The sequence below is a fragment of the Panthera leo genome, chromosome A3 (genome assembly GCF_018350215.1).
Source record: "Panthera leo isolate Ple1 chromosome A3, P.leo_Ple1_pat1.1, whole genome shotgun sequence".
In the NCBI taxonomy this organism is placed as follows: Eukaryota; Metazoa; Chordata; class Mammalia; order Carnivora; family Felidae; genus Panthera; species Panthera leo.
Window position 1 is genome coordinate 112659674 of NC_056681.1, and position 12028 is coordinate 112671701.

Sequence of the window (12028 nt, forward strand, 5' to 3'; positions counted from 1 at the left end):
AAGAGATCTGAGAAGGCTTCCTGAACAAGGACACTTCTGGGATTATTAAGTTTTATGGGTCACAAAACTAGAACAGAAAATACCAGCTAAATTCAGTGGTATCAGCAAAGTAGCCGGAAATATCTGAGCTTAATTCCAGAATTGGGCAGGACATTGATATCATCAACCTGTTACCAAGAAAGTTACCCTCAGAGCAACTGGGTGGCTCAGTCAGAGCTTCTGACTCTTGGCTTCAGCTTTGGGCATGATCTTGTGGTTCCTTAGTTCAAGCTCCATGTCAGGCTCTGTGCTGATAGTGCAGAGCCTGCTTGAGATTCTCTCTTCCCCTCTCTCTCTGCCCGTACCCCACTCATGTGCTTGCTCTTTCTCTCCGAATAAATTTAAAAAATTAAAAAAAAAAAAAAAAAGAAACTTTCTCTCACAGGAAACACCCCCACACACAGACACACGACAATACTTAGAACAAGAGCTGATGACAGTAAAATGATTTTACTCAGGGATGCACTGAGTTCTGAACTGTCATTGGATTTTTCAAAAAGCATAAGTAAATGGATATACTAAAAGAAGAACGGAGGCTGTACAATGCTGCTTTATTAGTAGTGTTATTAATTTTGTTATCCAATTTTACTATGGACCGTGATAAGCTTTAAAAACTAAATTTCTTACACTATTCTAATGCTAACTCCTGTATACACATGCAGACCCATTTGAAGAGGTAATATTGATTTCTCCTTTGTAAGTGAAACTGTGCTATGTTATCATCTAAATGAAAACATTTTGCTCCTGTTCAGAAACCGGTATGCTCATAGTACTCTTTTGAGAAATGGTAAAGTCTCAGTTTGCGATTACTTCTGATTTGGAGCGAGACCTTTTATTGAAACCAATTAAAGGTAAAGTATAGGAACAAAAAACATTTTTAAAATTAGTTCTGCACCCTCCATTAAACGTATATAGCTTGAAGGCCATAATTAGAAGGCTCCACGTAATGACTTTGTCATTTTCTATGATTTCAGGTGTTTCTCCTCCAGCAAACGTTTCTTCCTTTCTCTAAAAGGAAGACATATCTCAAGAGGTGGTGACATCTCTCTTCTTCTCATTTGAGGCATTAACTAATTTCACCTTACCCCTACAAGGAAATCACTGTGTATACCAACAAAAGAGAAAATATTAGTGACTAATAAATGTCAGTGGTGTCTGAGGTCCCCTTTAACTTCTCTAAGGCTTGCTTTCATCATCCCTAACACGAGAGAAACAATATTACTGTGCCTTCCTCATCAGAACAAAAAAAGCCCGCTTAAAAAAAGGCTTTAAGAGCATAAAACACAATGGAAAATAAAAAAGTAAATTATGAAATGTTCCCAACTATATTTGAAAAGTGATTTTGGAATTTAGAGTGTATTTCCCTATTAGAACAACATTATAAATGGATTAATAGCATATTACATACAGAAGATAAGGAGGTCGGGGTATCTATCAATGCCGAAAAGAACTTTTAGAATTCTCATGGACTATAGAGGTTGATAGTACTACTTTGTGAATATACCAAATTACCCTTTGGAAATTTTGTAACTCCTAGAAACATGAATCAGATTCAGATGGGTATTTTTCTCTTATTAGTGGATCTAGAGAGACACAGGAAGAGGGGAAAAAGACAGAGGGAGAGGAAGACAGCTTTTCACAAAGTCACTATTAAAGAGTTGGAGGAGGCAAAAGACTGGAAACAAGGATTTTGTTGATATTCTTATAAAAAGGGAGCATTAATGAATTGGAGCTAAAGTACTAGCAGTTTAAATAAATATGAGGTATCTTTCCTGACCAAAACCAGAAACAAACAAAGATCATCAGCTCCCTATTGGCCTCCTCTCCTATCGCTCTCATCCTTCACAGTCAGGTAGAATTTGCTGGATTGATTCCATGCCCTCTTCAGAACACCCAAATCAAATTCTGTCCACTTCTCCCTTCACTCCCTACTCCCACACTTCACCAAAACTACTCTGGCAGAAGACACCACATTCACCCCAAGGCTCAGCAGCCTTGCGTTGCCTCTTGACCACACTCCCCCTGAAATTCTCCCCTTGGATGGTTTTCCTGGCAACTTCTCTTCCCTGGTTTTACTCCTGTGCCTCTGGTCACACCTCAGACACACACAGACTCCTTTCTTACTGCTGGGGGTCCACAGGTGTCCATGCCTGGACTTTTCTTCTCACCTCAGACTCTCCATGACAAACTCATCCACAACCATGGCTTCAACTACCACTCCATGTTGGTAACTCCAAAAGAAACTGAGGCCAGATGCATGGTATACTGTAGAGGTCAGCGAGTGGAGGCTGCAGATGGGCAGACCTGGGATCACATCCCAGCTCTGGCACTTAACTGGGGGTGCCTTTGAGAAAGTTTTACTTAGCTCGTGGGTACGTTTTCATACCTTACCATCGCACATTGCTAGTGAAGATATGAAATGATACAGCTTTGGAAAACAATTTGGCAGTTTCTGAAAAACTTAAACAGAGAGTTACCATATGATTCAGCAAATTCATTCCTAGGTATATACCTGAAAGAATTGAAAACTTATGTTCAGAGGCGCCTGGGTGGCTCAGTTAAGTATCCGACTCTGGATTTCAGCTCAGGTCATGATCCCATGGTTCGTGAGATTGAACCCCACATCCGCCTCTGCACTGACAACACAAAGCCTGCTTGGGATTCTCTGTCTCTCTCCACTCCTCCCCTGCTAGCATGTGTGCATGATCTCTCTCTCTCTCTCTCTCTCTCTCTCTCTCTCATTTTCTCTCACAAAATAAATAAATGAACATTTAAAAGAAAAAACAACTATGTCCACACAAAAGTTTATTCACAAATGCTCAGCAGTAGTAATCATAATAACCCAAATGTTCAAACAACCCAAATGACTATGAACAGCTAAATAGACCAACAAAAGGAAGTGTATCTACGTGATGGAATTTTATTCAGCCACAAAAAGGAATAAAATACTGATACATGCTGCTACGTGGATATACCTTGAAAACATGATGCCACGTGAAGAAAAACATACAAATAAAATGAAATGAAATGAAATAAAATAAAAATAAAATAAAGATAAAATAAAATGCCAGACCACAAAACAAGCCATATATTGTATAATTCCATTGAGATGAAATGGCCAAAATAGGCAAATTCATAGAGACAGAAAGTAAATTAGGGCTTCCAGGGGCTAAGGGAATGGAAGCATAAAGAGTGACTCTAATGAGTTCAGGGTTTCTTTCTGGGGTGATGAAAATGTTCTGAAGTTTGATAACAGTGGTTGCTTTATATAACCTTGTGAATATATGAAAAATCATGAAACTATACAACTAAAAAGGATAGATTCTAGTAGTATATGAATTATATTTCAATTATAATTTATTAATTAATTAAAAATTATGTCCTCTTCACCCTCCTACTAAACTGTTTTATTTCCTTCCTTGATGTACGGCTTCATCTGCCCCGGCATTCCATGCTGGACACTGAGGACTCATCCCAGATTTCCCAGCTCCTCCTTTCCCCCGCCCTCCACAGGCAGGTCTGATCATGTACCTCCCAAATGCTTCTCATCTGCTCCCATCGCAGTTCCTCTCCACTTCCACTCTCGGGTTCAGGTTGCCATTACCTTTCCCCTGCTCCATGGCAGTGTGCACTGTTGAAAGTTTTCTAGATTGACCCTCAGTTATTCTAGGATGTTATATTACCATAAAATGAACTTCTTTTCTATGTATTATGGACTGAATGTTTGTGCCCCTGCCCAAATTTATATGTTGAACCCCTAATTCCCAGTGTGATGGTATTTGGGGACGGGGCCTTTGGGAGATAATTAGATCATGAAAATGGTTTGTTAAGCCACCCAGTCTATGGTATTTTTGTTACAGCAGCCTGCACTGACCAGGACATCATGCTTTGCCCATACTGTTTCTTTTTTAGAATGTTTCCCTTCCCCTCAATAAGTCTGTTTGGCAATCACACACTCACTTCTGAAATGCCTATTTGAATTCTTCTCCTCCCTCCCAGCTCCTCCAGGCAGACGTTGGTACTCAGCTTACTGACTTCCTTTAGGCTTTGTATGATTTATGTTACCAAGTGGTTCTGTCTCCCCAGTAATTTCTTAAGAACCAGACTGTGTCTTTTGTCTTTCTAGCCCTCAACCCAGAAATGTATCTGATATCTGTCTATGGTTATCTTTCTCTACGACCTTCTTCTTCCAAGATGATCTGCAAACGTCAGATTTCTTTTCCACTGTTTTTCTCTAATCTTATTTTCATCTTGAATTTCTTCTTTTATTCAGTGAATTTACTCCTCTTACATTAACATGCCCATGATGGAATTTCAAGACATGCTTCTAGATTTTTTATTACAGATTTAGGTTATAGAGAATAAAAATACACGGAAAACTTCTTCCAATCATTTTATCATTTATTTAATAAACACTTATTTCTGTGCCAGACACTGTGATTAACACCATGGCAGAGATACAAGATTGTATCAGGCATAGATTGTAATCTCAGAGGACTTAAAATCTAAACAGGGAGCCACGAAATGAACAGAAATTATGATACAGGGCATTATGAAAGAGTCACGAGAGAAGTAATAACTTCTGACTCACAGAATCGAGCGGTGCCTTAAAGCATGAGGGGGGCTGCACTGAGTGGAGAAAGAAGGAGAAACCGCATGCAAAGAAAACAACACTGAAAAAGGCAGAGAGGTGTGGAGAAGCAGGAATACTAACAGAATGGGGCTCTTAAAACTGGATTTAAAGTTCACATGTGTTCATTCCTTTCACTCAATCAACATTGAGACAGGGAGAGAGAGACTGTCGTGTTCCAAGCATCACAACTAAACGCCACTGTGAAGGTCCATGTGATATAATCCAATGCAGCCCTCTTCTGGGTCCGTGCAGGCTTTACACATTTTAGTCATTTAATGAGTTCTGAGTAGGCTTGATTGATGGTTAAGAGCCGACTCTACAGACAAACCACTGACACCAAATTTGACTCCTGTACTTTCTAGTATGTGGCCTTGGGCAAATTATGTAAGCTTTATGGTGCCTCTGTACCTTTATCTATATAGTTGGAGAGTAATAGTATCTATGTTGTAGGGTTATTATGAGAATTCAATGAGTTAATACAGGTTAAATGCAAATTAACTGTAATATAGTACATTCTCAGTAAGTGTTAGCTACTATTGTTTTTTCCCTGGTAAATGACCAAAAATGCCCTCTAACTATGGAATAAAATGATTCCTATTTACATCATGTCTCTCAAAGTTATAAGCCACATGTATTTTATAGACACATACTCATTTGGCGAAAGAGGAGAAAAGGCAGCATAGGCTAGAAATCTGAATTATGAAATGAGAGCTAGTTTAAATCCCATTTCTACTAATTGTACTGTAGTCCCATATTTTCTTAAAGATTCCATAATCAGTGGAGCACCAGCGTGGCTCCATCAGTTAAGCATCCACTGGACTCTTGATTTCAGCTCAGACTGTGATCTCATGGTTTCGTGAGTTCGAGCCCTGTGGGGCTCTGTGCGCTGAATGTGCGGAGCCTGTTTGGTATTCTCCCCTCTTTCCTTCTCTCTCTCCACCCCTCCCCTATTCGTGCTTTCTCTGTCTCTATCAAAATAAATAAACTTTAAAAAGATTCCATAATCAGGTTATTACTATGTAGTATTCATTATTTGGGGAGGATAAAGTAGCTGTCTCTAGACATACAACCCAACTATTCATATTCACCTATTTATATTTTTACCCATCAGTTACAATCTATTTTTCAAAGAAATATCTATCAAGCATGAAAGATAGGTCCTTACAGGGATACACAGACACATACATGTCCCCAGAGAAGTTAAAGAGCAGGAAATTTTAGTAGATACATATAGAAATCTCAGTAGTATTTCATATATACCAAAGGGTCATGAATAGGACCCCAGTCTTGACATTGAACTCATTCTTCTCCAGAATGGGAATAAATGCATGTCAGGTTATCAAAACCCATAAAAAAATGTTCTTGAGATTAGATAGAACACAAAAACATTTCCACCTAAAGTTCTGCTGATGGAGATACTGGTCACAATAAGGATGTTGAAGAGTTGAAATAGTTAGTGAAACCGAGCCAGGCACTAAAAATAGAATGAGAGCCTTGTTGGCTTCTGTGGTAATTTGTGGGGATTTCACAAGTCCCCATGTTCACACAGTTTTAACCCCTCGCCAATCTTTATCTCGCCACAAGATCTCATATTTTCAACACTTCTAATTTCTAGTCCAGGAACCAGGCCACGTATTTATTTATTTAACTATCTTAGCACTCTTCAACCGTTAATCACAGAAAACCTGAAAGTTTTTACCAAGCATTTGGGTAAAGAGATATTTTCTCACTACTCAATGCAATGCTAATTATTTGTTGCATTCTTAAAACAGAAAAATATAAATGAAGATGTTTAGAGGTGCCTGGGTGGCTCAGTCAGTTGAGCATCCAACTCTTGATTTCGGCTCAGGTCATGATCTCATGTTTGGTGGGATCGAGCCCCACATTAGGCTCCTCGGTGACAGCGCAAGTCTGCTTGGGAGTCTCTCTTTCCCTCTCTCATTGCCCCTCCCACACTCTCTCACTCTCTCAAAAATAAATAAAAAAAGAGAAAATGTTTAAAACTCTCATTAATTTATTACTACATAGTAATACCTGGTTTGGGAGATAAAGGGGGAAAAGCCACCATAAAGCCATCAATTACTGGGAAGAAAAATACTGGAATACCTCAAACAGTGTCTAGACTGAAAAATGAAGGAACACTCAAGACCCACAATGTGTTACCTTCAGGCATCTAAAGCAGTGTGAACAGAGCCCAAGTTTTGTACAAGTGTTTTTGGTTCTCAGGCATTATAATGCTTTTTCCAACATTCAGTTTTGCTTTTGGATAAGGGAGTCTTGCCTTTGATAATGTGCTGTCTACAAGGTACCAAACATCTATTTATAAAAACTGGAAAATTGTTTTTGCCATTTAGAAGTATCCAAATCTCCACATCTTTGTGGTTATATGAAGCAATCTGAATCATCCCAATGAGTTTTTTATGATAACCCTGTTTATAGCAAGATGACTGAACAGATGCCATATATTGGACATCAATAACATCTCGATACAAAGATGTTCTTGTGGGTCCTGATACAAAATCGTACTTCCCACAAAATCTAAGGAACCCTAGATCTGATGCTATAGCAGTTAAGTATAAAAGTACACTGCTGCTTAAACATTGTATTGTTCTCAAATGCCCTTTTAAAATTTTTCTCTTTATGTAAGCACACCTATTTAAAGGCAAATACTGAACCACAAGTCCTAGTTTTATTTTTTCTCCAAATTGAAGATGGTGCAAATTAAGTTCTTCCTTACTTAGCATTCACAGATTATAGAATGGTGACCCTTTGGACAGAGGTCTGGCCCATCAATGTTTTTTTTTTTGTTAGGCCCTCACAAAGTTTCAAAATCTTTGCATTATTTGCAAAATGTACAAATCCAGACTTTACCTTTTAAAAATCCAGTTTTCTAGATTCTTGTGGAGAAATCTTATCTGCCCCATGAGGCAACATCTGGCTGGAGCTGAGTAGCGACTGCCTTCCAGTTCCCCAAAGTTCCAACTACCCTCTATTGTTTCCCCAGCTGAGGCCAAGGGTCATTGCCATTTATGTGCCTTTTCTTTTTAGCAGATTTATAAGGAAGTAGATTTATAAAGAAGATTCTTATCCCAATCTACTTCACTCATTATAGTGTCTTCTTGGCCTGCAGATATTTGCATTTGTGAGCCCCGAATTCAGACACATCAGGCTCCCTCTTGACATTACAGATGCTAAGCAAAGGTTAAGGGGGATTCTTCATTGTACAGGTCTTCAGAATGTTACTACTCATGGATTAAACAAAGAAGAACCACAGCTACTATGCCTTCTGGCATATTTTCATTCAAAAAGTAGGTTCAGATCGCAAGACAAACTTCACCTCCCACCCAAGCAAGGCAATAAGTTTGAGAATTTCTACAGCATTTGTCAGGCTTGCTTTGGCTAGCAGATTATTACTTATTTCCATTTATAATATGCTTATAATGTCTAGATTACTTCCAAGTTTTGCAATTCCCTCAGATTTCTGTGTTTTCCTTTTGTAGAAAAGTTCTTGTAAAATAGATGTTCATTAATGATTCCCAAACAGCATGGGACTTGGTGCCAATACCCTCTCAACGCTTTACTTTGCAGATTCTGGAAAGATTAAGGGAAAATAGAACGTATACTGGAACGTCTATATATTTTAAAAAATGTACCTACCCATGCTTAGTGGAGAATACATTTTTAGATTCCTCACATTATAGTGAATATCTAGTTTCACTCTCCCCCACTTCCTCCCTATGTTGCTTTGGATCTATTGACTACAGCTAGTAACAGCTTACTCCTCCATGTCAGATTTGAGTAATACACAGGTACTCATCACTGTGGGCTTTCAGGATAGCTTCCTGTGGATAATTTCCGGCACTTAGATAATGAGTCACTTGGGTAACTAGAGACTATACAAGTTGAGCTGGTATTCTTCCTTTGTTGTTGTTTATTGCTCTAAAAGGAGAAACCAGAAACCAAGGAAGGGTTATTTACTGGGTCAGTGCAGCTGCAAGGCCTGGTCTCTAAACACCTGATTTCATCATTGTGCTCATTCAAGTCTTCTGATAGTGCCTTTTTTGTCTACTACAAAGAAACCCTGTAGTTCTAAAAAGAGAAAGAGATTGTGGTGCAGGAGAGACAGAGAACATTTCTACTTTTCAAGGGGACCTTTTATTCACCAGGTAAACTACCTCACTTTCTAAAGGAGAGCCCCAAGGCCAAATAGATAACATAATTTGCCCAAGTTTAAACAGTGAGTTCATGGAAGGAAGGGAAACACATCATCACAGTGAGCTTCCAGAGAATCCAGCCTCATACTGGGGTCCCTGGGACATAAAAAGTACATGTGTCAGAAAGCTGATTTTGAACTAATGCATCTGTCTTAAAAAGTATAACTTTTCCAACATGAAGCAGCCTTTGGCCACTTAGACTTGGAGAAATGAGGCAGCTATCTGCCGTCTGTCATGGAATTTCTACTCAGCAATCTAATTTTAAGAGACTTTGGTTCTTTGTACAAATATGACTCCTAACCAATCATCTCCCTTTGTCAAAATATTTTTTGTATTCAGGGGCCTAAGATGATAATGAGGTTTTAGTAAGAAGCTAAAATCCCTTGTTGGTGGGTACTGGGCATCTGAAGCAGTTCTGGGGCTTATGACAAAGAAGCAGGATGACATTTTGTTGACCCACAAACCACAAGAGTTCAGACATCAGTGCACTGCAGTTCTCAGACAAAGGAAATTGATAATACATGTAATCTCTGCACCATCTCGAATGGGGTTGTGTGCCTATTTAATGTCTTTCTTCAAAAGGAATTAGAGGGCAATAATCTAACTTCACTCTACAAAATAATTCTGAAAAAGAGTTAGTAGTATTATTTCTTTGTTGTAAATAAATAGGATTACAAAGAAATTAAGTAAATTTTCGATTAGCTACTCAATCAATTCACCAATCAACAAGCATTTATTAAAGATTAACTTTTTTCTCTTTTATTTCTGAATGATGTGTAACTGTTATCTGTTAATCCACTTAAAAGTGTGATTCAAACAGAAAAAAAAAGATGACTCTTTTTTTTTTAAGTTTATTTATTTTGAGAGAGAGGGCAAGAGAGAGAATGAGCAGGGGAGGGGCAGAGAAAGAGGGGAAAGAGAGAAGCCTAAGCAGGCTCTGTGCTGTCAGCACAGAGCCCAGCATAGGGCTTGAACTCATGAATTGTGAGATCACGACCTGAGCAGAAATCAAGAGTAGGATCCTTAACCGACTGAGCTACCCAGGTGCCCCAAAAGGATCTGATTCTTATCTCATCAGGATAAAAGTGTCTGTTTAGGCTTAGTATCCAAATAGTTCTTTACTGATTAAAAAAATAATGACTGAACACAATACCTCTACCTTCCAGATATTATGCCAGGGCCTGGGTATCTGGTGAACAAAAGAGACCCGATCCCTGCCCAATGGTGTAGACAAACCGATATATAATTACAAGCTGTTATAAGAGCTAGGAATGAAAACTCACCCAGTATGCTAAGATAGAGAATGACAAGAGCAATTATTTTAGGTAAGTAGCAAGGACAGATCTCTTTGAAGAGTTGGAACTTGGAGATTAAGTTAGTAAGAGATGTGAAAGACTGAAAGGCCTGAAAAATCATCAGAATTATAACTCCATTAACTGAGATAGAGAAGATTGGCAGGATGGCAGGAGTGCTTAAGATGTGCGATGGTTGAGGGGCACCTGGGTGGCTCAGTTGGTTGAGCATCTGACTCTTGATTTGGGCTCAGATCATGGTCCCAGGGTTGTGGGATGGATCTGAGCATGGAGCCTGCTTGGGATTCCCTCTCTCTCTCTCTCTCTCTCTCTCTCTCTCTCTCTCTCTCTCTCCCTCTCTCTCTCTGCCCCTCTCCCCCACTCACACTCTCTCTAAAATAAAAAAATAAATAAATTAAAACCAAAAAAGAATGTGTTAAGGTTGAGATGCCTGTGGAACTCCTGGGTGCAGGTCTCAAGGTGTAGTTATTTAAACAAACATGGAAAGATCTGAGATGGAATTTAATTTGGGGAATTGTCCCCATATGAACAGAATCTAAAGCTACATAAATGATTCAGATCACTTAGGAGGAAAGTATAAAGAGAAAGGACAAGAGCATTCCACCTTGAGCATTCCAACATCTAGAGGTCAGAAAAAGGAGGTAAAGCAGCAGAGCGTCATGAGGAGTTGTCAGAGAGACAGAAGGAAAATGTCAAGCAAGTTGCTCCATGAGGCCAAGAGAAGGACATGCTTATGGAAGCTGAAACCATTAACTGTGTTGAATGCTACTGAGAGAGGTCAAACAAGAGAGATGGGAAACTCTGCTTTTTAAATTTTTGCTACAAGGAGGTTAGTGGTCACCTTGACAAGAGCAGCTTTAGTGGAGCTGTGGGCAGAAGCCAGGTTGCTGTGAGCTGAAGAGTAAATGGCAGATCAAGAAACAAAGACAGCTTGTGGAGAATATTAATTTAATAACTCTGTCTAGAATCGAAGAGAGATTGGCAGTGGATGCGGGGATCAAGGGACATTTTTACAAGATGAGAGCTGCCGAAACATACCTGTATCCTGATGGGGATGATCTTGTAGAGAAGAAGACGTTAAGGAATCAGGAGGAGGAAGGACTAACCAAGGGTCTGAGCACCTGTTGGAACATGAATGAAGAAAGGAAGAGAACGTGGTTGTAAACATAGAGTATATAATTACCAAGGGCAAGATGAAGAAGAACATAAATCAGAGACATAATCATCAGGTTGCCAACAGGAGTTTATCTAATCCACCTGCTTCTGACACAGTCAGTTCTCCTTCTTGAGATTTTGAAGAGGAAAGAAGGAAGCAGAGAAATGAGCTCTCCAAGTCCCAGAGGGAGAAGTCCCAGGATGAACTGTCCTATGACTTAGGATCTAATGATCCCTTCCCCCGCTCTCTTAAACAGCAGGGCCCCAATTCCTTTGAATATTTTTTTAGTAATTAAGTATCTACATTCTTGCCTGCCAACGTTTGATGCTCTTAGATACCAAAGAGTGCTTTTGACTTGTATGGTCAACCACTCAATTCAGCTTTCTGTGGATCTTATTCTGAAGGACTGTTCATTTTACATCCCCGTTTTTGCCATGGTGCCAATGCAGTAGCATTTCTTAAGGATATAGGTCACCACCACATACTCTTCAACAAGTCACAAGATGAAATGGCACATGTAAATCATCTACAGTGTTTTCAAGGCATACTAGAGTTAGATCTATAACTGACATATATGGATCGGGGTGTTTCAACCTCAATACTACAGATACTTCAGCTGGATAATTCTTTGTTGTAGGGTCCATCCCATGCACTGCAGGCTGGTTAGCAGCAT

General features: G+C 39.3%; 1 protein-coding gene across 8 annotated transcripts in view; it reads right to left on the bottom strand.

Moving 5' to 3' along the window:
- The window catches only part of RASGRP3 (RAS guanyl releasing protein 3), a 106379-nt gene that overhangs the window by 52148 nt on the left and 42203 nt on the right, over positions 1-12028 (bottom strand). For 6 of the 8 annotated variants that reach the window (XM_042933270.1, XM_042933274.1, XM_042933276.1 and 3 more), the window contains exon 2: positions 11238-11320. The exons of the other annotated variants lie outside the window; for them this stretch is intronic. The gene's annotated coding sequence lies outside the window, so the exon portion shown is untranslated. The remainder of the gene's footprint in view (positions 1-11237; positions 11321-12028) is intronic. 8 annotated transcript variants of the gene reach the window in all.